General features: G+C 36.6%; 1 protein-coding gene across 1 annotated transcript in view; it reads left to right on the top strand.

The window, feature by feature from the left end:
• Nucleotides 1-17,654: 17,654 nt before the first annotated feature.
• Cse1 (chromosome segregation 1) overlaps nt 17,655-26,860 on the top strand; it is a 439,186-nt gene continuing 429,980 nt past the window's right edge. Inside the window, exon 1 of the mRNA XM_090402147.1 lies at nt 17,655-17,823. The gene's annotated coding sequence lies outside the window, so the exon portion shown is untranslated. The remainder of the gene's footprint in view (nt 17,824-26,860) is intronic.

The raw sequence follows: 26,860 nt of genomic DNA, 5'->3' as shown, positions 1-26,860 counted from the left end.
ATGAAAACCGAGTGAGAGTGTAGTTAGCAAGGGTGTTAGAACTAGGTGTTTGCTTGGAGAGTAGCGAATGAGTGGGATATAGGTTGCCAGAGTCTGTTGTGGGTGTCATGACTGAATGAGTTCAAAGCAAAGTATAATAGATACTGTGCACATGTTGGATTGTTCCATGATAGTTAGGGCCTCCATTGATGTGTCTAAGGACTCATTGGAGTAGCCCATATCACTTATGGACAAGGCAAACTTTGTATGAGCAGCTTTTTGTATTGAAGACTTTGATTGTGGTATGGCATTCACATACACTAGTGTTACTCATACAGATCAACACAGGCACAATGACTTACAAAATCAAACTTTTCCCTGTGGACTGCCATCTGCTAACACCCACATGAACTAAATTTAAACATTTGGTAACATTGTAGTTGTAACTTGATGTTACCAACTATTGATTGAAGACATAGAATTAAAAGCAGCAAAGTTTGCAGAATTGACTCTACTGAAACTTCTCAAAACCAAAACAAGAGCCATGATCCTTTCACAATGAAGATTGCATGTGGATTTTGCAAAATTGCACCAGGAATGGCATGATTTGTGAGATTGGTCCCAGTGTTAGGAGGTTCCTAAAAGTACAAAGAGGAGTGGAGTGGTGATATGTTAGCCTTCAGAAGAGATTTATGGTCAGGCAACTATCTACATCTCAAAAAAATCATACATGAGCTGTTATCGCTGAGTCTTATGACTAAAAATAGTTAATTTATTAGAAAATGAAAAAAATAATTTATTTTTTCTCTTTTTATTCTCTAATTTTCTTTCAATATCCAGTCATTACCATGCAAAACAAAGTCTAACACTCATTATAGGTTAGATTCCAACTTATATAACAAATTTCATTTACAAAAGCATTTGTAGACCAGAATGTTTTCATAAGTCAGGGAGCATCTCTATGCTTAACATTTTTTAAAACAACTCAGTATCAGCAGCGAATCTTTTATTAGTTCTGTGCTGGATTTTAAATTTAATATGAAGCTTTATATATGCATATGCATCATACTGTGTGTTATACAGTGAATGTGTGTATATATATATATATATATCTGCACACCTACTTGAAACTAATCAGACTTTCCCTGTGACACTTTCCAGTAGTGGACATCAATATGGTGTGGGTCCACCCTTTGCTTCTATGACATCTTTAACTCTTCTGGGGAGACCTTCTACCATGTGTCGGAATGCCAACGCATTCTTCCTCAAGAGTTGTAGCCAGCGTAGTTTGTGATGTTGATCATTGGGGGTCTGGAGTGAAGTCAGCGTTCTAATTCATCTCCAAGTTGTTCTATGGGATTCAGTTCAGGGCTCTAGACCGGCTACTTCATTTCTAGAACATTATTGTCCACAAGCCCTTCCCTCGCAGACCTTGCTTTATGGCAGGTATGATTGTCGTGCTGATGCAGACAGTAGTCATCATCCAATTGATCTACCGTAGACAGTATGCAATGGGTCAAAATGTTCTTGTACCCTTCCGCATTTAGATTTCATTGTAGTGTTACGAGAGTGCCAAGTCCATTCCATTAAAAACATCCCCATACTAATGCCAACTCCTTCAGATTTTGCTGTTGGCACTACACACACTTGTAGGAATTGTTCTTCTAGTATTCGCCACACCCAGACCCTCCCATCAGACTTCCACATGGTAAAGTGTGATTGATCACTCCAAATCACGCATTTCCAGTTGTTCAGTGAAACTGCTGTTTACACCACTGAAGGCGGTGCTTAGCATTCACAGGAGAAATGTTTGGTTTATGGACAGCTGCTCACCCATGGAACCCCATTCCTCTTAACTCTCGACGCACAGCCATGGTGCTGGCTGGACAGTTAGTAGCACTGTGGAACTTCTGGGTGAGTGTTTCGCTCAATGTCTGGTTTTGTTGTGGTTGTGCCTTCATGTTTCCACTTCACAATCACATCACCAACTGTTGACTTTGGCAACTTGAAGGTTGAAATGTCTCTGACAGATTTCTTACTGATGTCGCAACCAATAACTAGTCCATGCCCGAAGTCACTGAGCTCCCTTGACCTACCCATTCTGCTCATACTTCTTATCACTGAACAACACACAGCTCTGTGCCTCCTTTTATACTGGTAAGTGAGGTCGTAGTGACATCTAGATGTCAGTTTATGAATTACAGAGGGAGGGGAGGTGTCTTTATACTTTTGATCAGATAGTGTATGTGTATATATGTATCCATACAGTAATAACTCGCTAATCCGAACTAATAAAAACTGTGCTTGTTCGATTTAGCGAATTTTCCCCCAAGAGATAACTAGCGTTTAAGACAAAAATAATCGGATTCTAATGGTACATCAATTTAATTCTGTAAATAAATAAAATAACTAATAGATAAAAAAAGCTACTGTACTCTAATGTAGCTTTAGAGTACAGTAAAGTACTCTAAAAAAAAAATACAGTACACTAGTTTATTTTAGTAAAAAAAAAATTAGTTTGTGTGTACCTGTTGTTGAGAATTCTGATTTAATAAAATTGCATAGTTCAGTACGTAACTTAATTGGCGTAAAAAAAAAAAAATATCACTTTCTTGTACAAAACACAAAAAAATTTATTATTTCTTTGTAAAAAAAAAAAGTCACAGATTTTCTTTTGCTTCTTGGAAGTAAAAATGTTTTTTGAATGCTTCTTCTCGGAGCTACATTAGCAATAAAACTTGGAATGGCGTATCCTTCTGCTTAGCCCATTCTATACACATATTAAAACTGTCAGCTACCTCTTCATGTTTTACTTTTTTTTCTTCGAGTTCGTCATCGTCTTCTAATTCATTCTGTAGGGTCATTTTTTATAATTTCAGCATCTGATTTGATTTCGAATTCACTTTCGGTTCTACCTGTAATCCATTCCGTAGCATGTTTGTGAAATTTCAACATCTGCATTTATATTTTTAATAGAAATGCAGATGTTGAAATTTCACAAACTATGCACATTTTGAATTTCGTCTTTTTGCATATATTTGTGATTCATTCTGACAATATAGTACGTACTGTACACTATAAAAAAGCAAACGTTAACACACAATACATCAAAATAAGCCTCCGGTCTATTCTTAGAATTCTAATAGTTGATGGAACAATCTTCCTGAAATTAATAGCATATCTGTCACATGTGCTTACATTTACGTATTGTTCTAGTTTGTGTATCTCTTGTCATCTCCACATTGACAATGGAGAACAAGTGATGGAATTAGAGAAATCTGAAACTGTATAGAGTTTAATGAAAAGCACTTACTTTTATACAATTTGCATCTAAAGAGAAGAATTGTGGAATCAAGTGAAATTGTCCTCAGTCAGGTCCTTCCTAATACTAATGTCAGCTGTGTAGCTCAGTGGAAGTGGCGCTTGCGTCCTCTGCGCTTGGTCGTTCGAAGTTTGACTTAAGTTCAAGTCTAGTCCCTGACCAGAGGAACTTTTTCTAAGCCTTTCTTCGACCGGTTCCCGAGATAGTTGATCTCTGGCACGAGCAAGCTGGTTTTTCCTTCTTGTCAACTGAAGAAAATCGACCGTAGTACCTACATTATTTCAGTCAGTGACATATCTTGTTAGAGTTAGATACCAAGAGATGGCAGCACTTGTTTGCCAGCCTCTTAATTGCGGCTGATATAATTAGTGATAGACATTGGCCAGCTATTTCTAATTAGCTACCAGTGGAGATTGAACTGCCCACTCAGTCTCCAAAAAGCTAGATAGGGTATAAAGGCCTTGCCTACTCCCTATAAGGAAATAAAAGGCTTTAGCTGATTTATTTATTTAAGCCTCTGGTATAACCGTACAATCGACAGTATGAAAATAATAATGTACTGTAATGATAAATAAATAGAAGTTAAAATAATTATTAAATAAAAATAATAGTACACAAAATAATATGTAATAAATAAAACTTTTTTTCTTTCAAGCTGCAGTTCGGATTACTGGAGGGTACGGACTAGCGAGATACCACTGTGTGTGTATGTATATATAAAATATATACACACACACATGTTCCCTTGGTACATGTATATATGTACCATAGTGTGTGTGTGTGTGTGTGTGTGTGTGTGTGTGTGTGTGTATGTATACACACCATACAGTGTATATTATTATTATCAACATCCGACCTCCATGGAGTCAGAGACTCATCTTGGGATGTTCTCGCTATTGCATACAATGCTCATTCAGCTGCGTCTTAAACTGATTCAATGTGTCCACACTTAGGCAATGCGTTCCACTCACCAACCACCCTCCATGCAGAAAACCTGTTTCTCACTCCTTTGCTCACACCCTCCTTATAGTTTCCAGCAGTGGTCTCTTGTTCTACTCCCTTCTCCGATTCTATGAAAAATCTCTTCCTTGTCTACCTGATAACAACCCCTGACCAGTTTATGTTTCAATCATATTTCCCCCCTCTTCCTCCTACTCACGAGGCCCTGCAACTTACATTCTCACAATCTATCCTCATACTCCACATTCCAAAGACCACCGACTACTTTTGTGAATCCTCTCTGTACTCTTTACAACATATTCTCATCACCATGAAAACCCGGCGACCAAATCTGTGCACAATAATCCATATAAGGCCTGACCAAGGCCTTATACAATGGAATCGTAATCTCTCTATTTCTGCATGTCAGGGTTCACATCATTGCCATTATTCAATGTGCTGTCTTCGACTTGTGCAATGTGGCCCCTGAATTTCAGGTTGTTGTCCATCACTCCTAGATCTCTCATCTCCTCTACTATCTTCACAAGGTGACAAATACCAAGGTATTTGTCACCTTGTTATAGAACATAAGTAAGTTAGTTAAACTTGATCTCCCCTTAACAAACCCATGCTGATAACCACAGAGAATACTGCTGTTATGAATCGATTTCTGTATTCCCATATATGCAGTTGCAGACTGGGTCTAAAAATATTGGTTGGCAGGAGACAAAGGGGCCCACCCACAACTATAAAGCTATCATTTAATTTTTATAAGAAATAAAGAAAATTTTCAAAAAAATAAATAAGTGGATAAAAGGTGCAATTAAAATTTTTGTGAAATAAATGTATATTTAAATAATTCTAAATGTAAATACAGTGTTATAATTGAATTTTTTAATTATTTATTTATTTTTAATTTTAAATAAATATTGGATTTTTTAAATAGTTTGCTTGTACTTAACATTTTACGCATTAACAGGTATTTCAAAAACATATTTCATGCAGCCCACTATATTACGGGGAAATCGTTTGAATTCACCGAATGATTATGCGAATCTGTCAATAGTTACTTCTGCATCCAATTCATCTAACAGTTCCTTTTCAATGGATAGCTGCATGTATAATTTCAAGTTCTCCTGAGACGCTGAATTTCGTAGCCTTGTCTCTATGATCTTTAGCTTTGAAAACGTCACATTAGACTTGAGTAACTGATAGTCTGCAGATGACTTTATAAAGTTCATAAAGGTTATCATATGCCTTGTCATGAAGTCTGTTGGATGTCAGAATTTTTAGTACTCACGATCGCCAAGTGCTACAAATTTTACCTTTGTTGCAACTGGAATCCATATTTTCACCATCATTAAGCACAGCTTTAATACATCAAAGTTCGAAAAAAAAAAAAAAGAAAACAATTCCAATATTACTTGATCTTTGCAGATTTGTGGAGACAGCTTAATAATACCTTCCAGTGCGTCATCTTCAAGGCAATCGGTTTAAACTTTGTTGGGTCCAAGCAGGATAAATCTTTATACAACTTTTTGTGTTATACAAAGTGTGAATCTAGTGACTGGACAATGCGGTCCATTATTAGGTTAAACACATTTACTCGAAAATCAGCTAGAGAGAGGAATTTCCTTCATCTATAATTAGGCTAACCATATTTCCTTGAGACACAAGCGGTGGCATTGGTATAGCAAAAACGGGAAATGGGCATGTAATATTCTGTATTCATGAAAAAGTAAGATGGTAAAAAAGTTTTATTACATAAACATATTGAGCTTACCATTATTCTTCATTGACAGAACCCATACAAAAATTTAGGTAGACATTGAGGGGGACTGTATTTCACCATGATCGTACCATGAATATTTCTCCGATGAAGTGATCTTATGCAGCAAATTTCGGTCTTTCAACAACGTATCATGAAACTTCTTACACTCCATGACACAATTTTGTCTTACAACTTACATGACTCTCATTGTTTCAACACTTAATCTAGATTTCTCCTTTGACCATATACTGTTCATAACAGAAAATATTCTCCCAACAGTTGCTGTACTTTCTGGGAGGCAAAGAATAAATTGTACAATATTACAAAAGTCTTGAAAGTCTAGGCGTTTTTCGCTGATTTCAGAAAAAATTTCTACCCTTCTGTCAGATACAGGAATGTTTTCTTTATTGCATATATCCAACTGCCTCACAATTATAGATTTTATAAGGGTCCATTGATCAAATACACGAGTTTCTTCTGTTTCTGTGCTTGTGATGAGTTCCTCGTTCAGGCTGTCCTGTATTTCTTTTCATTCAGATATCTTCCTTAGTAGCACGTGCTTGAACTTCTCAGAGTTTCCTAAACTGCGCATCCACTTGTTGACATATTCTAAGCTGGTTTCATAGAAATTCTCAACTACCTCAAAAAAACTTAGCCTCATTAATTTCTCCTAAGTCTACTAACATTTTCAGTTTTTGTTACAAACACTTCCCTTTTTGTGGACTCTAAATTGTTGACAAGATTTTCAATGTTCATGGCTGAAATATTATCTTTTTCAATTAAGCTCATGTATGTTTGGAAGGTAGACCCTTAATCTCTTGCAAATAAATATTGTTCCCTACAACCACAATTTCAAACAAGAGTGTTCAAACAATTTTCACAACATAACAGGGCATTTTTCTTGAGAAAGAAAATAAGAATGAAGCTAATCAAACATGATTAAAATTCTGTCAATGGATGTACCAAGTACAAAAATCTTGTATTTCCATGCTCTAACAATTTAGCATAATTGTTCCCTACAAAGTCACAAAAATATTTTAGTTCTTCAACTCTGACTGTATATATTGAAGTGTTTGTATACTTTCACTGCAAAACATTCAATATCAATTGGTAAACAGGCGAAAGCAAATTGGAGACAATTGTGTATAATGTGTGCCCCAGAACCAATGCCGATAATTTGCCTCTTCAGTTCAGTTTCAAGTTTTTGCCACACACTAATTTTGCCAAGTCATTAGCAACCACCAAAACAGGTTATCAATAATAATTGATTGACCAATATTAAAAAGGCCTCGCCTACACCGTATAAGGGAATAAACGCGTTAGCTTATCAAAAAAAAAAAAAATCAGCTAACGCCTTTTATTCCCTTATAGGGAGTAGGCGAGGCCTTTATACCCTATCTAGCTTTTGGAGAAGACAGAATGGGCAGTTCAATCTCCACTGGTAGACAATCCAAGATAGCTGGCCCATGTCTATCGCTAATCACAGCAGCCACCGATGAATAGGCTAGCAAACAAGTGCTGCCATCTCTTGGTACCTAACCCTAAAAAGATAGGTTACTCTTTGAAAATATAATGTGGGTACTACGGTCGATTTTCTTGAGCTTACAGGATAAAAACCCAAGTTTCCGAGAAAAAAACCCGCTTGCCTGTGCCAGAGATCGACTAACGCTAGAATCGGTAGAAGAAAGGCTTAGAAAGACTTGAACTTAAGTCTGACTTCGAGCGACCAAGTGCCACTTCCACTGAGCTACACAGGCCTTGCATTAGCTTATTACTATAATAATTATTATATTAATGTATATTTATCATTTTTATTAAAAATGGGATGAAATTGACATTTCTATTAAAGCCACGGGACGGCCGGGAAATATGAAAAAAAAAAAAACGATTTTTTTTTTTTTTCAAAATTCTGTCCCTTTCAAAATGGCACATATGGTCAGCTTATCTATAATCTCATCTACCATTCTTTCCATCTTCCTTTAAACTAGCAATTCTGTTTCCAAAGAATCGATTTCCAATATTTGATTTTCATCCATATTCAACTGTGAAATCTTGTAATAACAAGATTGGAATTTGTAAATAAATGTAATAACATTTATTTACAAATTCCAATGCCTTGCTGTGAATGATATCAAATGTTCTTGTCTGTTCCTTCAACTTTCTTGTAGCTGAATATATTTAACTCCATGCAGTAAATATATCTAAATCACTTTTCTGTAAATAACTTGATAATGGGGCTGTAGTTTGAAATATTATTATTATTATTATTATTATTATTATTATTATTATTATTATTATTATTATTATTATTATTATTATTTTAACGGTGTCTCCATGGAGTCAAAAGACTCATCTCGGGAGACCCGACATTGACACACTAAACCATTATTTACACAATACCTGTCATACCTCTCCTTAAATTCATTCACAGTTGAAGCATTCACAACCAGTTCTGGCAAAGCATTCCACCCATTCACAACCCTCCAAGTAAAAAATCTAGTCCTAATACCCTTGTTAACCACACTCTTACACAATCTCCAGGGATGGCCCCTCGTTCTCTCACATCCTGCATTGGTCTTAAGAATATCATCAGTATCAATCCTGTAAAATCCCTTTAACAATTTAAATACCTCTATCATATCTCCTCTCCTACGTCTATCAGCTAGTTTTTGGAGCCCACAGATCATCAATCTATCCTCATAGGGAACATCCCACAGACCTGCAACAATCTTTGTAACCTGCCTCTGAATCCTCTCTACCACTTCCGCATCACCAAGAAATCCTGGCGACCAGATCTGTGCACAATAGCCCAAATGCGGCCTCATTAATGCCTTATAGAGTAGAATAATAACTTCCCTATCCCTGCTTGTTAGTGTGTTCCTCAACAACCATGTAATTTGATGTGATGTTTTGGCAATCTTAGCAATATGCCCTTTAAACTTAAGTTCTCTGTCCACAATAACTCCCAGGTCTCTTGTTTCATCAACTTCCTGCAGTTCAGTTCCGTTAATATAGTAAACAGCATGCGATGTCATCCTCCCGAAGTGCATCACCTTACACTTAGCCACGTTGAACTGACAGCCATTTACCTCAGTCCATAGCGTCAGCCTATTTAAGTCATCCTGTAAAATATCCACATCATTTGAATCGATTATCGCTCTTCCGAATTTTGCATCATCAGCAAACAAGTGGATATTTCCATTCAAGGTATTTCCAATATCATTGATGTACAAATTAAACAATAGAGGACCAAGAACTGAGCCCTGAGGTACACCACTAGTCACTTGCCTTTTCCTGGACTCAGCTCCTCCGTAAACCACTCTTTGATATCTGTCCGCCAGCCATCCTTTAATCCAAATCATCTTTGGATCCAAACCCATTTGCTCTAATTTATGTAACAGAAGTAACGGGAAGTAACCTAAACAGAAATCAAGGAGTCATTCTGAACGATACTTGAAAAATCTAGTTAACTCCCTCATTTCAACAGAGCTACAGTACGCAAATAATCATATTACGCGTTTGCATGTAACGCGTGTTCATGATGCTGAGTAGTTATGTCACGCGAACGTGTCACCCTAGCTACCTAACAGGTACGAACGGTTCTTTGTATTTTTAAACCTTTTTGGCATTTACCTATTTTTGTACTATGCAAGCCTTGAGAAAGCTAGTCAGTTACTAGCGAAACCGGTAGGCAATTTGTAAGAGCTTAAGTACGTTATAAATATATGGTCTATGCAACAATAAGTCTTTATTTTATTATGCATATATATTATTATTTGAGACTGCAGCTTCTATATATTTAATATCTTTAAGTAAATTCGCTAGGTGCTTAGCCAATAGGTACGTTGGGGAGGACCTGCCATCCACAATCGGACGAAGTGGCACTTCTTCTTTATGCACTTTAGGCACCCCGTACAGTCTAGGAGTAATGGGATGTGAGGATTTAAGTTTTCGTTTTAGTTCTTCAGGCCAAGTATTCATGTTACGGATCAGGAAGTTTGTCTCATTGTGGTTCTTCATTGCAGGGTCTCTGGTGAGGATTTTGTACGTGGAACTGTCAGATAGACATTTAACTTCTTAATGTAGTCTTTTGAGTTAAGGATAACGGTGGCATTCTCCTTGTCTGCTTTCATAATTATTATTTCTTTGTTCTTCCTTAAGTTCCCAATAGTTTTCCTATCATATGGAGTGGTATTCTGTTGTGTTTGCTTTGCTGTTGCTAGGTTTATAGTGCTTTTGAATCTAATGTATATATATATATATATATATATATATATATATATTCGGGATAAATTTGACAGTTTCGTAAGGAAAAAGAAAATCTTCTTTGTATCTATTAAATTTAATGAATTGACAAAAAAACATTACAGGCAGAGTTAATTACAATACTATCAACAAGATTTACTCAAAATAACCACCATTAGCATCGATCACAGCTTCAATTCTGCTTCGGAACCTCGAACAAGCTGATGCTACAGTCTCCCTGGGAAGGGCCGCAAAAACTGTTTTAATTTTATCCATTAACTGGACTTTTGTATTACTGGAAGTGCGATTGGTGTCTTTTTCAACTGCGCCCCATACAAAATAATCCATGGGGTTAAGGTCTGGGGAGTTTGGAGGCCAAACATTTGGACTGGTGAAGTCGTAGAAATATTCAGACAACCATTTTTGACTTTTCCCAGAGGTGTGGCAAGGGGCCGAATCCTGCTGCCATACATACGGCCTACCATTGGCTACCCTTGTTATCCAGGGCTTGACTACAGTTAGCAACTCCACGAACAAAGCCCGAATTCCAATGCCAGGGTTCTTCAACACCTGTTCCTGCAGATTTGCGAGGAATTCTGCTGTACGAACGCAATCAGATCGTCTGCTAGGGATCTTTCTTCTTGCTACATCCTCGTAGTCACCATTGCAAGTCTCTAGTTCATGCCTGATTGTTTTTACTGTATTCAGGGAGCATTGGGCAGCAGTCGTAATATCAGGTGGGTTCCAGCTATCCATCCTTTCTGACATCTTGTATGTGAATGAAGATGGGTCCAAACTTTTAAATGAAGAGAAGTGTGTGTTAATACATGTAACTTATGGAAAAATATAATTAATTATAAATATGTCAAATTTATCCCGAACACCCTGTATATATAATATATATATATATATATATATATATATATATATATATATATATATATATATATATATATATATATATATATATACACATATATATATATATATATATATATATATATATATATATATATATATATATATATATATATATATATATATATATATACACACATATATATATATATATATATATATATATATATATATATATATATATATATATATATATATATATCATCAGTATCTTCATTATTATTATACACCGTATAATAATTTAATTTAACCTTTATTGAGGTCCATCAGTGGGAGCCAGGCTAGAAATACCAAGATTTCAGTAATACTGAGTGGCTCCCTTGCCTTTAATACATAGCATCATACATCTCCTCAAGGAGATGGGCTGTGCATTAAGGGTAAATATTAAGAATAGTGATCAGAGCTTATTCTACCTTTACCATGAGTTGCCTTGACTTGCACTACTTTGAGGGTCAGCTAGACTCGCAATACGTGCAGGCGCAAACTTGACTTGTTTGTCTGTTTGCTTAGTTGGGGTATTGGAGTAAAACCAGGTTTAAAATAGCTTAGTATCTTTAACATATATATACACATGGGTGGTATGAAAAGTTCTCGGTCTCGACCATAAAATGGCAACACTATCGGTACGATTTTTTTTCTAAGTTGGTACATCTGTCATAAGCATCCACGAGAAATTGCAAGTCATTCTATGAAGCAAATAGTTTCTTTTATACAGCTATCTGAAGCAAAATTGTTGTCTGTATCCCTTGAAATGAATAAAATTGGATATCGTGCGGTTATAAAGTTCTTTGTAAAAGAAGGTTTAACGCCAAACGAAATTCATTCGAAGTTCATAAAAGTTTGTGGGCACTTTTCCCTTTCGGTGTTGACAATTAAGAATTTGGGTGACGAGTTTAAATGTGGCCGTACTAGCCTTGAAGATGATCCACGTGAAGGATGTCCAAAAAAGTGTAACACCACCAGAAATCATTGATCAAGTGCACTATATGGTATCGGATGGCCAGAAATTCAACGTATGTGAAATTACTGAGACTATAAGCATATTTTGCATGAAGAATTGCAAATGAAAAACTTTTGCAGAAGATGAGTGCCAAGCTTGCTCACAGCAGATCAAAAACGCACTCATGAAAATTTCTGCTTGGAGCGTTTTAACAAGAATAAAACTGATTTTGTGCGTTAATTTATTAGTATGGATAAGACTTGGTCTTCATTTTCAGCAAAAATAACTTGACCGGTTACACACCAGAATCCAAACAGCAATCAAAAGAATGGACAGAAACCGGTTGTTCAGTGCCAAAGAAGACAAAGTCGGTTCCATCAGCAATAAAAAGTGATGGCATCGGTGTTTTGGGATGCTAAAGGCATTTTATTTATTAATTATCTTGAAAAGGGTAAAACAGTAACCGGGGAATATTGTTTCGATCTTTTAACCAGACTAGACGAACGAATTTGTGAACCGCGCGGTTAGCCTAGTGGCTTTGCGCTTCGCAACCATATGCCTGGGGAAGGAGTGTCCCAGGTTCGATTCCCGTTGTAGACGTGAGGAATTTGAGGATCTTCCTCAGGCATAGCCAAGTTAGTCGGTCTTGGGCGTGGTCAGTAGGGTTTTTTCCGCCAGTTTATCTGGCGTTTTTCATCCCGCAAACAAGCAAACCGGCCCCATGAACATACGCCTCCACAGTCAAAAATATATCCCCCCAGCGGCAGATCAGGCGACGGGTCGGTTGGGAGTAGTACTAACAAGAAGTCGCATCTAAAGTAACACGCGGACCCTGCATGGGAAGCGGGAATAACGCGTAGAAGAAGAAGAAGACGAAAGAATTTGTGAGAAAAGACCTGGTTTGCAGAAGAAAAAATCATCTTTCATCAGGATAATGCACCTGCCCACAAAAGTGTTTTGGCAATGGGAAAATTAAGGAATCTGCACTATGAATTGTTCGAACATCCATCCGATTCCCCAGACTTGGCTCCCTCTGACTTCTATCTCTTCCCAAAACTAAAATGCTTCCCCGCTGGTCAGCGTTTTTCTTCGAATAAAGAGGAGATTGCAGCTGTAGAGGAGTATTTTGCAGATCTTACTGAGAACCACTACAGGGAAGGGATAATTGCTTTGGAGCATCGATGGAATAAATGTATTAGTCTTACGGGAGATTATGTTGAAAAATAGAAAGAATTTTGAAATTATAAATTTGTTTTTTCATTGTTAGATGGTAACTTTTCAGACCACCCTAGTATACTGAAGAATATTGATGAGAATCCACTTCCTTGAATGAGACCTCTATTGATTTAAATTTTTTCGGTTGTTTCATTATTACTTTTAATTTTAATATAGCTTTCTTCCATTATATTTGCTATTGCTTGTGTGGTTTGAGTTGGATCTTTCGATTCACACAGTATGTTCATTAATTTTTTTCTGTTCATTTGATTTTATGCTTTCTCATAATCCAGAAAGGTTAAATTATGCTGGCAGGTTAAATTCTATTCTTTTTTCTATAATTTGTTTGAGTGTAAATGTGGGATCTATGCAGGATCTTTCTTTCTAAATCCGCTTTGTTCTACTCCAATAATTTTCTCTGCCATGGTGTTAATTTACTTTTACCTAGATATGTTTTATAGCACGTATTCAATAAGGATATTCCTCTGCAGTTTCCGCAATCCTTTCTCTTTTTGAATATGTTTATGGCTATTGCTTTCATTCATTCTTGTGGGATGTTTCCTTCTTCCCACATTTTGTTTAGGAATTTAATTAATCGTAACTGAAAGGTTTAAAGCAGAGGTGTCCAACCTTTTAGCTTCCCTGAGCCACATTGGAAGAAGACGAGTTGTTTTGGGCCACACATAAAATACACTAACACTAACGATAGCTGATGAGCAAAAAAACGTAGAATATATAGTTAACATATTTAAGTAATTTACACTTCATTAATTCATGAATTTTTTATTATGAAAGTAAAAGATATGAAGACAGCAACATGAAATTATTGAGATGATTGACATTGTTTTTGAGACACCAATGCTTCGATATTTGGTTCGATGGGAGTAGTTGCAATTCATGAATTTTTTATTATGAAAGTAAAAGATATGAAGACAGCAACATGAAATTATTGAGATGATTGACATTGTTTTTGAGACACCAATGCTTCGATATTTGGTTCGATGGAAGTAGTTGCAATTCATGAATTTTTTATTATGAAAGTAAAAGATATGAAGACAGCAACATGAAATTGTTGAGATGATTGACATTGTTTTTGAGACACCAATGCTTCGATATTTGGTTCGATGGAAGTAGTTGCAATTCTCAGTGAGTTCTGAAGGTGCTCATCATATATTTTGGTTCTAGTTTTATTCTTCGTGTGCTTCATTCTTGAAAATAGCTGCTCACAAATGTAGGTGCTTCCAAATAGCGATCACATGAATAAGGCATGATTGTGAAGCGAGGATACATCTTCCCTGAGATGTATCCTCGCTTTCAGTGGACATGATCAAATTTTTTAAATATGAATGTCAGATTGTAGGTCTATGCATTCCATTTGAAAATTTGCAGGTAATATGTTTATGTCGACTGAAAATGGAGTCGCGAATATACCAAAAGATTGATGATTTTTCCGGAAATCTTGAAACCTGTTCTCAAATTCCTGTATCAAATCGAAAAGCAAGGATGCATATTTTTCGTTGTTCACAGGACCGTGTTTAGCCAACGTTTCGAAATGCATAAAATTGTTTGCCTTAATTTGAGATTGCCATAGTTTCAGTTTCATTTCGAACGCTGTTACAGTTTGAAACATTGTATTGATCAGTTGATTTTCACCTTGAAGACACATATTTAACTCATTTAAATGAGCGATCAAGTCTACTAAAAATACCAAATCTGTGAGTCAGTTTTCATCGTCAAGTTCTGGCACAAATTTTGTTTTTGATTCCATAAACGACTTGATTTTATTTCGCAAATCATAAAATCTTTTCAACATTTTACCTCGACTTAACCATCATTTACTTCTGAAAAGTAAATGATGTCCCCATAGTCAGCATCCATAAATTTAAGGAATTCCTGGAAATGATTCAATCCCTTGGCCATTATGAAATTTACAGCCTTGATGACAATCTGCATGACGTTATTCCATCTTTAAAGCTTTTGCGGATAAATTTTCTTGGGGTACTATGCAGTGATATTTCATCATACGTAAATTTTGGTAGGCAATTGCATCGTCTTCTATTAATTTTACAAGTTCATCTCTTTTACCTATCATCGCTGGGGCACCGTCAGTAGCTATACCAGAATATGTTCACAATGGACAAAGAAAATCGCTTTAACGTATTTATCACTGCTTCTCTTAATTTAGTTGTGTCTTTCAATGGCACTAAAGAAGCCATTTCTTCAATGATATTATATTCGTCATCAATATGTCTAATAAAAATTGTCAATTGAGCTGTATCAGTACTTTCGTCTATCGCCAAAGAATAAAATTTAAAATTAACAGTTCTACTCTCCAAACCTTTTTCGATAGATTTTCCTGTTTCATCAATTCGCCTGGCTATATTCTGTTGAGACAAACTAATTTTATAAAAATTCCTTTTTTTTATCAGGGCAAATTATATCTGCCATGTTTTCCATATATTGCTCACCATCGGCATACTGTTTTGATTTTTTTGCTATCAGGTTTGCAACCACAAACTAGCTTTTACAATAGACCCGTTTCAGTTGTTATTTTTTTAAAAAAAAACTTTGTTGAGATGACAGACTTTTATTTCAGTTTTGCTATTTTGTCTTTACGACACATTTCTTCATACGCACTAAATTTCGCAGCATGTTGTTGCATGTAATGCCTTTTGAAATTGTAGTCTGAAACCTGGCAAAAATTCCCTACAAATTAAGCAGATTGCCTTAGTATTTGCCTCGACAAAAAAGTAGTCATCTGTCCACTTTTCGTAGAACAATCTTCTTTCTTCTATAATTTTTTTTTTTTTTTTTTGGTTCGATTTTCTTTGGAGACGCTGTGGAAGCCAATGTGGAATTAAAAAAAAAAATAGATTGAAAATTAGAAAGCAAGGTTTAATAATCACCAAATCGCCGAATTTTTACTACTAAAAAAATTACTCGCCACAAACACACGTAACGTCTGCACCTTTCTTCGGTGTCAACTCGACTGTTTACAATTGCACACTGAAAGCTGTACCAGCGTACCCATGGCGCACATAGAGAGATATCTATTGCCTGCAAGAATTGCCGCCCTAACTACTCGCATGGGCGGCAATTTTGAATAAATACAATTATTTGAGAATGATTTTATGAATCTCTCATTGTTAAAGAATGTTAAATTCAAAAATTCATCGCTTATAAATTAATAGCATGTTAAAATTGTATTTGTAGTATTATTAATGGTATTTTTAGTCGCAATCTCATAAAGTTTGTAATTTTACGATTTTTTGTTGGGCCGCATTCATAGCCGTCCTGGGCCGCATGCGGCCCGCGGGTTGGACAAGCCGGGTTTAGAGCTGTATTTGTATAGTTCTGAATTTATTCCATCTTCTCCTGTAGTTTTTCTATTTTTTAGTTTTTCCAATATTTTCTTAAGATCATTTAACTGTATTGGTTCTTCATTTGTTTCTTGACTTATCACTTGTTTTATTTCAGTTTGATTATTATTGTTCAAAGAAGCTGGGTGGAGTTATTGGTCCATTCTTTTGTGAAGGGGTTTTATAATTGTAGATCATCCTTTGTTTTCTCAGTCATTCTTTTAATGATTTTATACCTCTTTAGTTGAGGTCCATTTATGTCATGCTTTAATCTTGATACACATTTTCCAAGTCTTGACTTCTGAATTTCCTGGTTTCTTTTCTTGTTATTGCTCTGATTCTTTTATATTCTATTTGATTTCCTATGGTTCTGTCGTCAAACCATTTATGGTAAGTTTCTTGGATTTCAGGATCTGAATCCTTTCCTTTTAGTTCGCAGTTTCGTTCCTATGCTTCATATGCTGCTTGTTTTAGTATTTCTTTAATGCTTTGCTATTCATTTTCTATATCTGTGTCTTCATTTATTTTCTTTGTATATTCCGGTAAGCTCTCTGTCAGTATATTCCCGTAAACTCTCTGGTCAAATTTCGTGCGAAACGTTCATAGTTTCTGCATTCGGATTTGAAATAATGCTGGATTTAATATTCACTTGATTTATATAATTTTGTTTCACCGAAATGAAGTCTTTTGTCTCTTTATTTTAGTAAATGTCTTTGTATGATTTGTAAGTCTTCTGTGATATAGTTCTCTGATACTATCTTGCTGTAACAGTTCTATCTTAAATTGCTCCTGCTTTTGTTTTTGTGTTCTTGTATTGTTTCTATCTCTCTGGTTCTGGATCTTAATAGTACTGATTAATAAATAGTGCTCTGAGTCAATATTTCATTCTCTGTATACTCTGCAATTTCTTGCTATCTTCTTTAGTTTTTTCCCACTATTATATAGTCAATGATGCTTTTATATCCTCTGTCTTCCCATGTATATATTTATTATCAGAGGTATTAAGGATATTGAGCATGGAATCACGGAAGCCACCTAGTAGCCAGTGTTACCTTTTTCCGCTTCCCACATTTTGAAGTTTCAAACAGCGATCATAGTGCAGCGTGTGACTGGTTGCTGTTTGTAATAATAGAAGGTAGGTAAGTTAGTGTGCTTAGTAGGTATAAGAAGTTAATTACTTATATAGGAAATGAAAATTAAAATAAATTGTGAGAGTTTCGAATTGTATTAAAGCGGTTGTTAAGTCTTATTTACATATGCAGTTTTGATGTGATCCTAAGTGCAATGCACAAATTTCGATAGGTTGGTTTATTTTTCATATAATAAACCTATATGTACTTTTCGGACAACTTTTTAAACTTCACGTAACTTGAGTGTCACATATCAGTGCACAATCTTGAACTTTAAAACAAAGGAGTTGCTTGGGATCATGCCACAAGATGTAGTAGTTTAGATTCTGGTTCTTGCATTTATCTTAATCAGCTACATTAGAAGAACGCTGATTGATTATTCGTTACTTTTTTTTTTTTAAATGCCATAATGGTAATTGCTTTTGGTGAATCAGTGTATCACTTTAAAATCAATTTATCAACATGACATAAGTTACTGTACGTTATTATTATTATTATTATTTGACACTTCCAGGAAGTCCATCGACTCATCCCGGGAGGAAACCTGCTCTACAGCTCTGTCTCCACCAACTCAATCAACCAACTGACCGCAACTACATCAACACCATTTACCACCGATGACCACCATCACTGGTATTTCCACAATCACAAACATCCATGCCCATGGTAGGATTCGAACCTGCAGCCTTTTGGCTGGAGTGCGGATATGCTAAATACTTGGCCAGCAGGCTGGCAGGTTATAGGAAAGATGGGTAGGGAAAATCGCATTGTAATTGATTGGAGAGGAAAAAAACATAAAAATCAACTTTGCAATCAAAGAAACAAAAAGTTAATCCTCAGACAAAAATGGATTGCATTGTTTTGAATTATTACCAAGGATTTTATTATTATACAGGCATCTCCATGGAGTCATAAGACTCATCATGGGTGATCCGTTATCCACGCACTAGACGAAGCACTCACAGCCACCCCTACAACCCATTCACTACCCTCCAAACAAACAAAAAAAAAAATGTTGTCCTAACACCCTTACTAACCACACACTTACACAACTTCACTGGTGATCTCTTGTTCTCTCCTTTCTTGCCATGTATTGAAAAACATCCTCAGTGTCAGTTCTATAAAACCCCTTTAATTTAATGCCTCTATCATAACTTCTCTTTTTCACTTGTCAACTAATTTTTGAAGCTTTCAGACGATGAATCTATTTTCATAGGATAGAGAGAATTTCATAGGCCTGCAACAATCTCTGACACTTGCCTCTGGATCTGCTCCACAACCACACCCAAGTTCCTGGCCGCCGCAGTTTTCTGCAGTTCAGTTCCATCTTGTGGGATGTAAAACCTAGGTTCATGGGTGGAAAAACTGTGCCACTTCTGTATCACATCATCTAATTTGCCTTCAGTTAGAAGCCTCATTCATATAATGGTTCTTTTCATCTCATTACTCAGTTTAGAACTTGGTAAGGGAAAATAGGTACATAATGGTACCAAAACTAGTTCCAAAATGTATTGGGAATAAAAAAAAAAGAATTGTTGGAAAATATATTAGTGTTTTCCATGTTGTGATGGAGAAGAATTATATAGATGGAATTTATTGTAGGGAAAGAAGGGTAGGGATCATATATCTAAAATCTAGATTACCATCTTTTTTGTTTGTTTTTTTAATATATTTATCCCACACATGAGAGGCACAAGAACCGATAGCACATCAGTTGCATGTGTGAGGTGCAGATGAGGACTGAGAAAGAAGAAACCTATTGACGTTCTTCTTAAAGAGCTTCTTTAGGTTGAAATTGTTGGGAAAAACATCATGAGGAAGGTTGTTCCAGAGGTAGATGGAATAAATGAGAAGAAGAAGCAGGTTTGATGAATTTGTAGTTGTACTACAAAAGGGTTCTTGAACAACAGCTACTCTAGTTTTAACAGGTCCAGTAGTAACTGGAGGAATAATGTTTGCCAGTTCACTGAAGCAGTGACCATGGAAGTACCTGTAGAAGAGAAGCTGAAAGATTGCTTCTGTGAGATAGAGGTTGAAGTGAGCCTGTGAGTCATCAATGAACCAAATTACTCTCATCTAGACTGCATCAAGAATTTTTAAGGAGGTGTTAGGTGCACCATCCTAGATGTGTGTACAAGTATTCAAAGGATGTGAGGATTTGGGATTTATATAGTTAGTAGCTTTGGGGGGGTTAATAATAGCTCAAGAAGCTATTAACTTATATAGTTAATAGCTTCTTGAGCAGAAAAAGGGTGCTTAGTTTTTTAGAAGTAGAGGAAGCTATTGATGTGATGTGTTTGTGCCAAGAGAGGTTGGAGGTAAGTGTCAGTCCAGGGTGAGAGACTTCATACTGTTTGGCGATGTGTGTATTATGGAAACTGAGGGAAGGTGAGCCGAGATTCCTTTTGCACTAGAAAAGGCAGGACTGCATTTTGGTGGCATTGAAGGTGACTAGGTTATCCTTGCCCCACTGAAGGATGGTATGGATAAGTGATTCACTTTGCCATTTACTGTTCCTAAGAAGAAATAAAACAGTTGCAAAAGGCATCTGCCATCTCTGAAATGCTGTTAGAGAAGTACAGTATCCTCAGCAATATAGGCTGACTGGATGCCATACCATACCTGACCTCCAGCTGGTTGCAGGTTTGAATACTGCCTTAGGCATGGATGTTTTAAAATAATTTTTAAATGATGTTTGTAAATGTCTGGGTAGCATATGAATTTCATCATGTGGTATGACTGCTGTCCTGGTTATTGGAAGTCTGATGTGGCTTGAAAAAACTGCCATGTTTGGTCTCTAAAACAGGATTTATGGATTATGTATTATATATAATTAAAAACTTTATATGATCATACATCTGAAATCTAGATTATTAAGTGGTTCATCTTGCCATTTCCCTAGCCTCTGCTCTTAGCGAATGTACTGATTATAATACTTCAGCTAAAGTTTTAGCTTTGAGTGGACATTTAAAAGAAAATTTTCTGTATAACTCATCTGTGGCTGATGAATACACATCCGATTGTGTTGGTGCAGCATCCCCATGAACATGACATATCATTAAGCATTGCAGAGTGCATTTTTCAGATGTTTATTTGGATCACAAAATGAAGGTTATATAAATATGGAAATAGAAACAGAATAAGCAAAGCTGGTATAGTGGGGAGCTAGCTGAATAAATTTATATGGAATAAGAGACAAATTAGGTAAAACACTAAACTAGGAGTTACAAGTTAGAGTACAAATCAATTTTAACTTATGGATCTGACAGTTGAGTTAGAAATATTAGAAATAAAGCACTTGATCAGAGATTAAAGACCATATATATATGGTCTTTAATATGCATTTTCTCTTTAATTTTCTCAGAACTCATATATGTATGAGTTCTGAGAAAATTTAGCAGCCTGAACAGATGGCATAAGTGGCAGAATTATTTTATTATTATTATTATTATTCAGGCCTCCATGGAGTCAAAAGACTCATCGTGGGAGGTCCTTCCTAAGAACATAAAGTCTGTCAAGACTCATCGAGGGGAGGTCCCCCTCCCCAAGAAACACAAAGTCTATCATACCACTCCTTAAACTCATTGACCGTTCTCGCCCTCACCACTCCATCAGGCATTGCATTCCACGGCTCAACCATCTTCCCCGCAAAGAAACCACTCCTCACCCTCTTGCTCACAGTTTCCTTTCGTAAATTCCAGGGATGGCCTCTTGTCATACATCCTTCCTGCTGTTCAACCAAGCAAAAGAACTCCCCAGTGTCAACCCTGTAACCACCTCTCAACAGTTTAAAAGTCTCAATCATATCACCTCTCCTTCTATCCACCAAACTCTGCAGTCCACATTCCCTCAGCCGATCCTCATAACTATCCTTGTACAGTCCTGAAACCATCTTTGTCATCCGTCTTTGTATCCTTTTCACAGTTAATTTATCCCCTTCAAATCCTGGGGACCAAATCTGAGAACAATAGTCCAGGTGTGGTCTGATCAGAGACTTATACAACGGAATGATAACCCTCTTATCTCTGCAGGTCAGTGTCCTTCTCATAATTGCAGCAATCCTCTGTGTTACCTTTGCAATAGGTCCCCTTAACTTCAGGTTTCTATCAATCATCAACCCCAGATCTCTTGTCTCCCCTACTTCCTCCAGTATAACTCCTCCCAGAGAGTATGCAGCATCCCATCGATGTTTCCCAAACCTCAAGACCTTACATTTTGCCATTAAACTGACACCCCATTCATTTGCCCATCTATCTAGCTTATTCAAATCCTCTTGCAGGGCTACTACATCTGCACTATTACTAATAATCCTTCCCAGCTTCGCATCATGTGCAAACAACTGAATATCCCCTTGCAATCCATTGGCAATGTCATTGATATAAAGGTTAAACAATATAGGTCCTAGTATTGAGCCCTGTGTGACCCCACTTGTAACCCTCTGTCTCCTTGAAACTGCTCCACCATACACAACTCTCTGATACCTATCAGACAGCCAATCCTGTATCCAGTTGACCAATCTGACATCCAGACCCATGTGCTGCAACTTAAATATCAGCTTATCATGCGGCGCCTTTGCTAAGTCTAATAAACTTGCAGTATATGCCTTTCCCTCATCTAATGTTCTTGTAACTTTATTATAAAAGGCTAGCATATTGCTAAAACAAGAGCGCCCTTTCACAAATCCATGTTGACTCTCACAGATAACATTACCCTCATCTGCCCAATGCTGTATACGGTCCCTCACTACTTTCTCCAAGATCTTAACAACTACTGATGACACACAGACTGGCCTATAATTAGACACTTCCAGTCTGTTACCACCCTTATGCAATGGCACTTTCTTACCTTCCTTTCATTCCCTGGGCACTTTTGCCGAAGCCAGACTTTCATTGAAAAGCCAGGTTAAAGGCACTGTCAAATGAAGATAATGGAAAGGAATTTAACATTGTTGGCATTCAAGAATGTCTGAGCATGGCTAATGTAAGGTGGTATGATCACTTAAACAATGTGTGTGTGTGTGTAAGAGAGAGAGAGGAAAGGCAAAACAGATGTTTGATGCCTAGATGGCAGGAAAGAGACCCAGAAGATGACTAAAATCTAGTCGTCTTCTAGATTGATTCAGTCAGAAATGTATTGGAAGACTGAAATGTTAGATAAAACAAATATTGGAATACTGACAATGATTGACTAATGTGAATGGAAATTGTTGATAAGAGATCAGTAATAATTCCATCTTAATCATGTGGTACTGTCATAGTAGCCTCTACACATCTTGAAGGTACATATCAAGAAATTGATTTTGTGCTGCTTCCTACTTTGTGGCATTTCTACAGCACTGATCATTGTCTCTTTCAGCAAGACAGTGCACCATGTCATAAGGCTGCTGCATGGTTTGTAGACATGAATGCCACCACACTTGACTGGCTTCCACAGAGACCTGATCTCAGCCCTATTGAATCTGTGGGATGAACTGCAGCATTGGGTGAGGTCAAGGGATGTCTGCTCCACAGTTGTCTAGAACCTCATTGTATGCCTGCAGGAAAAATGGGCCAAAATTCCCATTGATGCTATTGTATGGTTGTGGAAAGTATGGCCCATAGGATTGCTATACAGTCATTGCAATGAAAGGCAGTCCTACATCTTATTAAGTTGTGCACTTTGATTAATTTTGATATTAAGACTCCTAGTCCAGTTGTACTCAAAACTTGTGCCCCATAATTGTATCGCATCTACCTAGCAGCACGAAGAAGCAGGCCTTCAAGTCTGTACCTAAAAAAGGAGACAAAAGCGATGGAGAAGATTAATAACAGTTAGCTTCTTCACTACCTGGCAATTTATGAATTAATTAGCAATCACCAATATGGAGTCTGCCATTCTCCTTCTACATTTGACATCACTCATCAAATCCACCTTTCTACACAGATGATGGAAAGATTTGGAGAAAGCCATTGTTCTGGCAATTTCAAAGGCATTCAGTTGTGTCTGGCATTGAGGCTTGCTGAACAAGCTAGATCTTATGGCTTCCCTCTTGCACTTTGTGATTGATTTGGATTCCAGCTTCCTCGCTTGTAATTTGTTGCATGTTATGGTGCCTTATAGACTTCAAATCCTATTCACAGTTATGCCAATGACAGTATTCTTCATTCCTTTTCCTCATTTGAGAAGCTCTAGTACCCAAATGATAGAAACCTCAAGATCTTCCATAATCAATGATTTGAATACTGATCTTCTCACATCCTCAAATGGGGGGGGGGGGGGGGGAAGATAACTTATTAAATTTCAGTGCCATAAAAAGTCAGGCCTACTTATCACCCACAAGAAAGAACTTACTTCCTTCCCACTCTTGATGTTCCAATTTCTTTTCAACATCAGCTTTTTCTTTTTTGGGCTGACTGTCACATCTGGTCTATTCTGGTACAAACAAATACATAGCATTCTCAGCTAAAAACTTTGTTCTTTTTCATTTGAAACATTTCTTCTCTTCTGCTCAGCTCCTAAACTTGAGAAGTCTTGAATTCGACCAACTTTGGAATATTATTCTCACATTTGGGGTGTTGCATCCAAAAACTTCCTAGGATATACAGGAGAAGGTGCTCCATTTAATGGATAACCCTTAGCTCACAGACTTCCTTCAGTCACTCTCTCACATAGGCACTCTCTTTCTGCACTATGCCATTTCTATAGGTATTTTCATGAACATTGCTGCTTTGAATTGGCCACTACCATTCCTCCATTTTATTTAACCAGAACTAGAGTAGCCACTGGCCAATACCTATACACTGTCCAGTTCCAAATATGTCAAACAAACTTATCATCTTCTTCATTCTGTCTGCCCCTCTATTCTTTGGGACAATGTTCCCATAATGTTTTTTCCACTGAGCATAACCTCCAACTCTTTATGACTTTCAAATTAAATAAGAACAGAAACAGTGATGTTCGTGAACTGCATGTACATGATGTAGAGTATCATGGTTTAATTATATTAAGGTTTTAGTAAAAATGGAATCTTTTTAATATTTATGAAGAAGATATGCCACACACCACCTATTCAGAAATATTAACAGTTTATAGTCCATAAGTTCTCATTAAGGTAGTAAAATTGATATGAATTTCAGCATTCTATGAGAGTGCAAGGATTAACCTCCCAACCTGACCTTGATATGTGTACATGGCAAGGTTGCCGTAGATGCAAAGCACTCATTAAAATTACTATACCATTGATATTCTATTATTGAAATGATATCGATACAATGTTGGATACATATATATATATATATTTTTTTTTTTTTTTTTTCCCTACATGAACGTTTTGGTGGTTGTGAGGGATGAAATCTATTTAATCATAATAAATTGGTAGATGCTGTAGAATAAACAAACTACAGCAAAAAAGATCATTTTCTAGTATATTCCTTTGAAGAGTATATCTGACATGTTAATCATATTACACTTTACACTGTACATCATAACTCGCACAACTGAACATAAACTAATCTCACTTTTGGGGGCATGTCCGGACAATTTGTCGTGGGGAAAATTCATTGCACGAACTGTTGATCGCAGAAAATGTTATTCACTAGAAAATTGAAATGATATTGCATTTATACCAATATGTAGTACATGCAGTGCAAGATAAATTTCACAAAATATAATTTTATTATATATCTATGTATTAGTCTGCATGATTAGTTGAGTGGCTGATTGCTTCGCAACCATATGCCTGGGGAAAGAGTGTCCTGGGTTCGATTCCCGTCACTGACGTGAGGAGCTTAGGATCATTCTAAGACATAGCCAAGTTAGCCGCTCTTGGGCAAGGACTTCAGGTTTTTCTGCACAGTTTATCTTTGGTTTTTCCTCCCGCAAGCAGGCAAACCTAACTTGAGAACATAATGCTTCTACAAACATAAGTTACACTGGAGGCCTAGGGCCAACCACATTATTATTTTTATTATTATTATTAGACACCTCTAGGGAGTCCAAAGACTCATCGAGGGAGGGTACTTGCTCTACAACTCTTTCTCCGCCACTCAATCCACCAACTGACCACAACTATACCAATGCCATCTACTGCCACCCATCATCACTAGTATCCTCATATAACGGTTGCAGTTTTAAGGAATAGAAACCCTCAACAATGTAAAGGTAAAAGAGGGAAAGATCTATGTATCGTATATTTAGATTTTCATATTTTTATTCTTATACAGTGAAGGTAATATTTTATTGGTCGGCGAGTTTTTAATATCTGTTTCATCTTAAAAAGGTATAAATATTATTATTATTATTATTATTATTATCTTAGACCTCCAGGGAGGGCTGTAAATTACCCAATCCAGCTATTTATACCTTCCCTTAAATTCATTTACACTAGATGCACTCACTACCTTAAGGGTAAATTATTCCACTTGCTCACTGCTCTCTGAGAGAAAAACCTAGCTCTTACCCCTTTCTTGACTGAGAACAACCTTAACTTTCATGGATGCCCCCGTGTTCTCTCCCCACCTTCCATATAACGAAAAATTTCATCATTTGAAATGCTATAACACCCATTCAAATGTTTATAGACCTCTATCATATCACCCCCTCTTTCTCCTGTTAACCAGAGTCTGTAATCCACATACTCGCAATCTGTCCTCATAATCTAAATCCCATAATCTGGATATAATCTTTGTAACCCTTCTTTGCACCCTTTCCACAGCTTCTTTATCCCCTTGGAACCTGGGAGACCAAATCTGTGCACAGTAATCCAAGTCTTATAAATATTCTTTTCTTATGTTTTTTTACTTTGATACTACTGGTTCTGTTAATGGAATATTAATATTTACAAAATTATAACTGCAACTGTTATACGAGGATAAGATGGTTGGCCTCCCATTGTATCTTATGTCTGTAGAAGCGATATGTTCTCAAGGTCAGTTTGCCTGCTAGCAGGAGGAGTAAAAAAACTCATAGCCAGGTTAGCCAGTCTTGGGCGAGGACTGCAGGAGAAAAACCCTGCAGTCCTCACCCAAGACTGGCTAACTCAGCTATGTCGGAGAAAGATCCTAA

The sequence above is a fragment of the Typopeltis vanoorti genome, chromosome 12, assembly GCF_054136105.1.
Source record: "Typopeltis vanoorti isolate ZY-2024b chromosome 12, IOZ_Tvanoo_1.0, whole genome shotgun sequence".
Classification (NCBI taxonomy): Eukaryota; Metazoa; Arthropoda; class Arachnida; order Uropygi; family Thelyphonidae; genus Typopeltis; species Typopeltis vanoorti.
The sequence above is the reverse complement of the archived record's forward strand: the minus strand, read 5'-3'. Positions and strand labels throughout refer to the sequence as shown.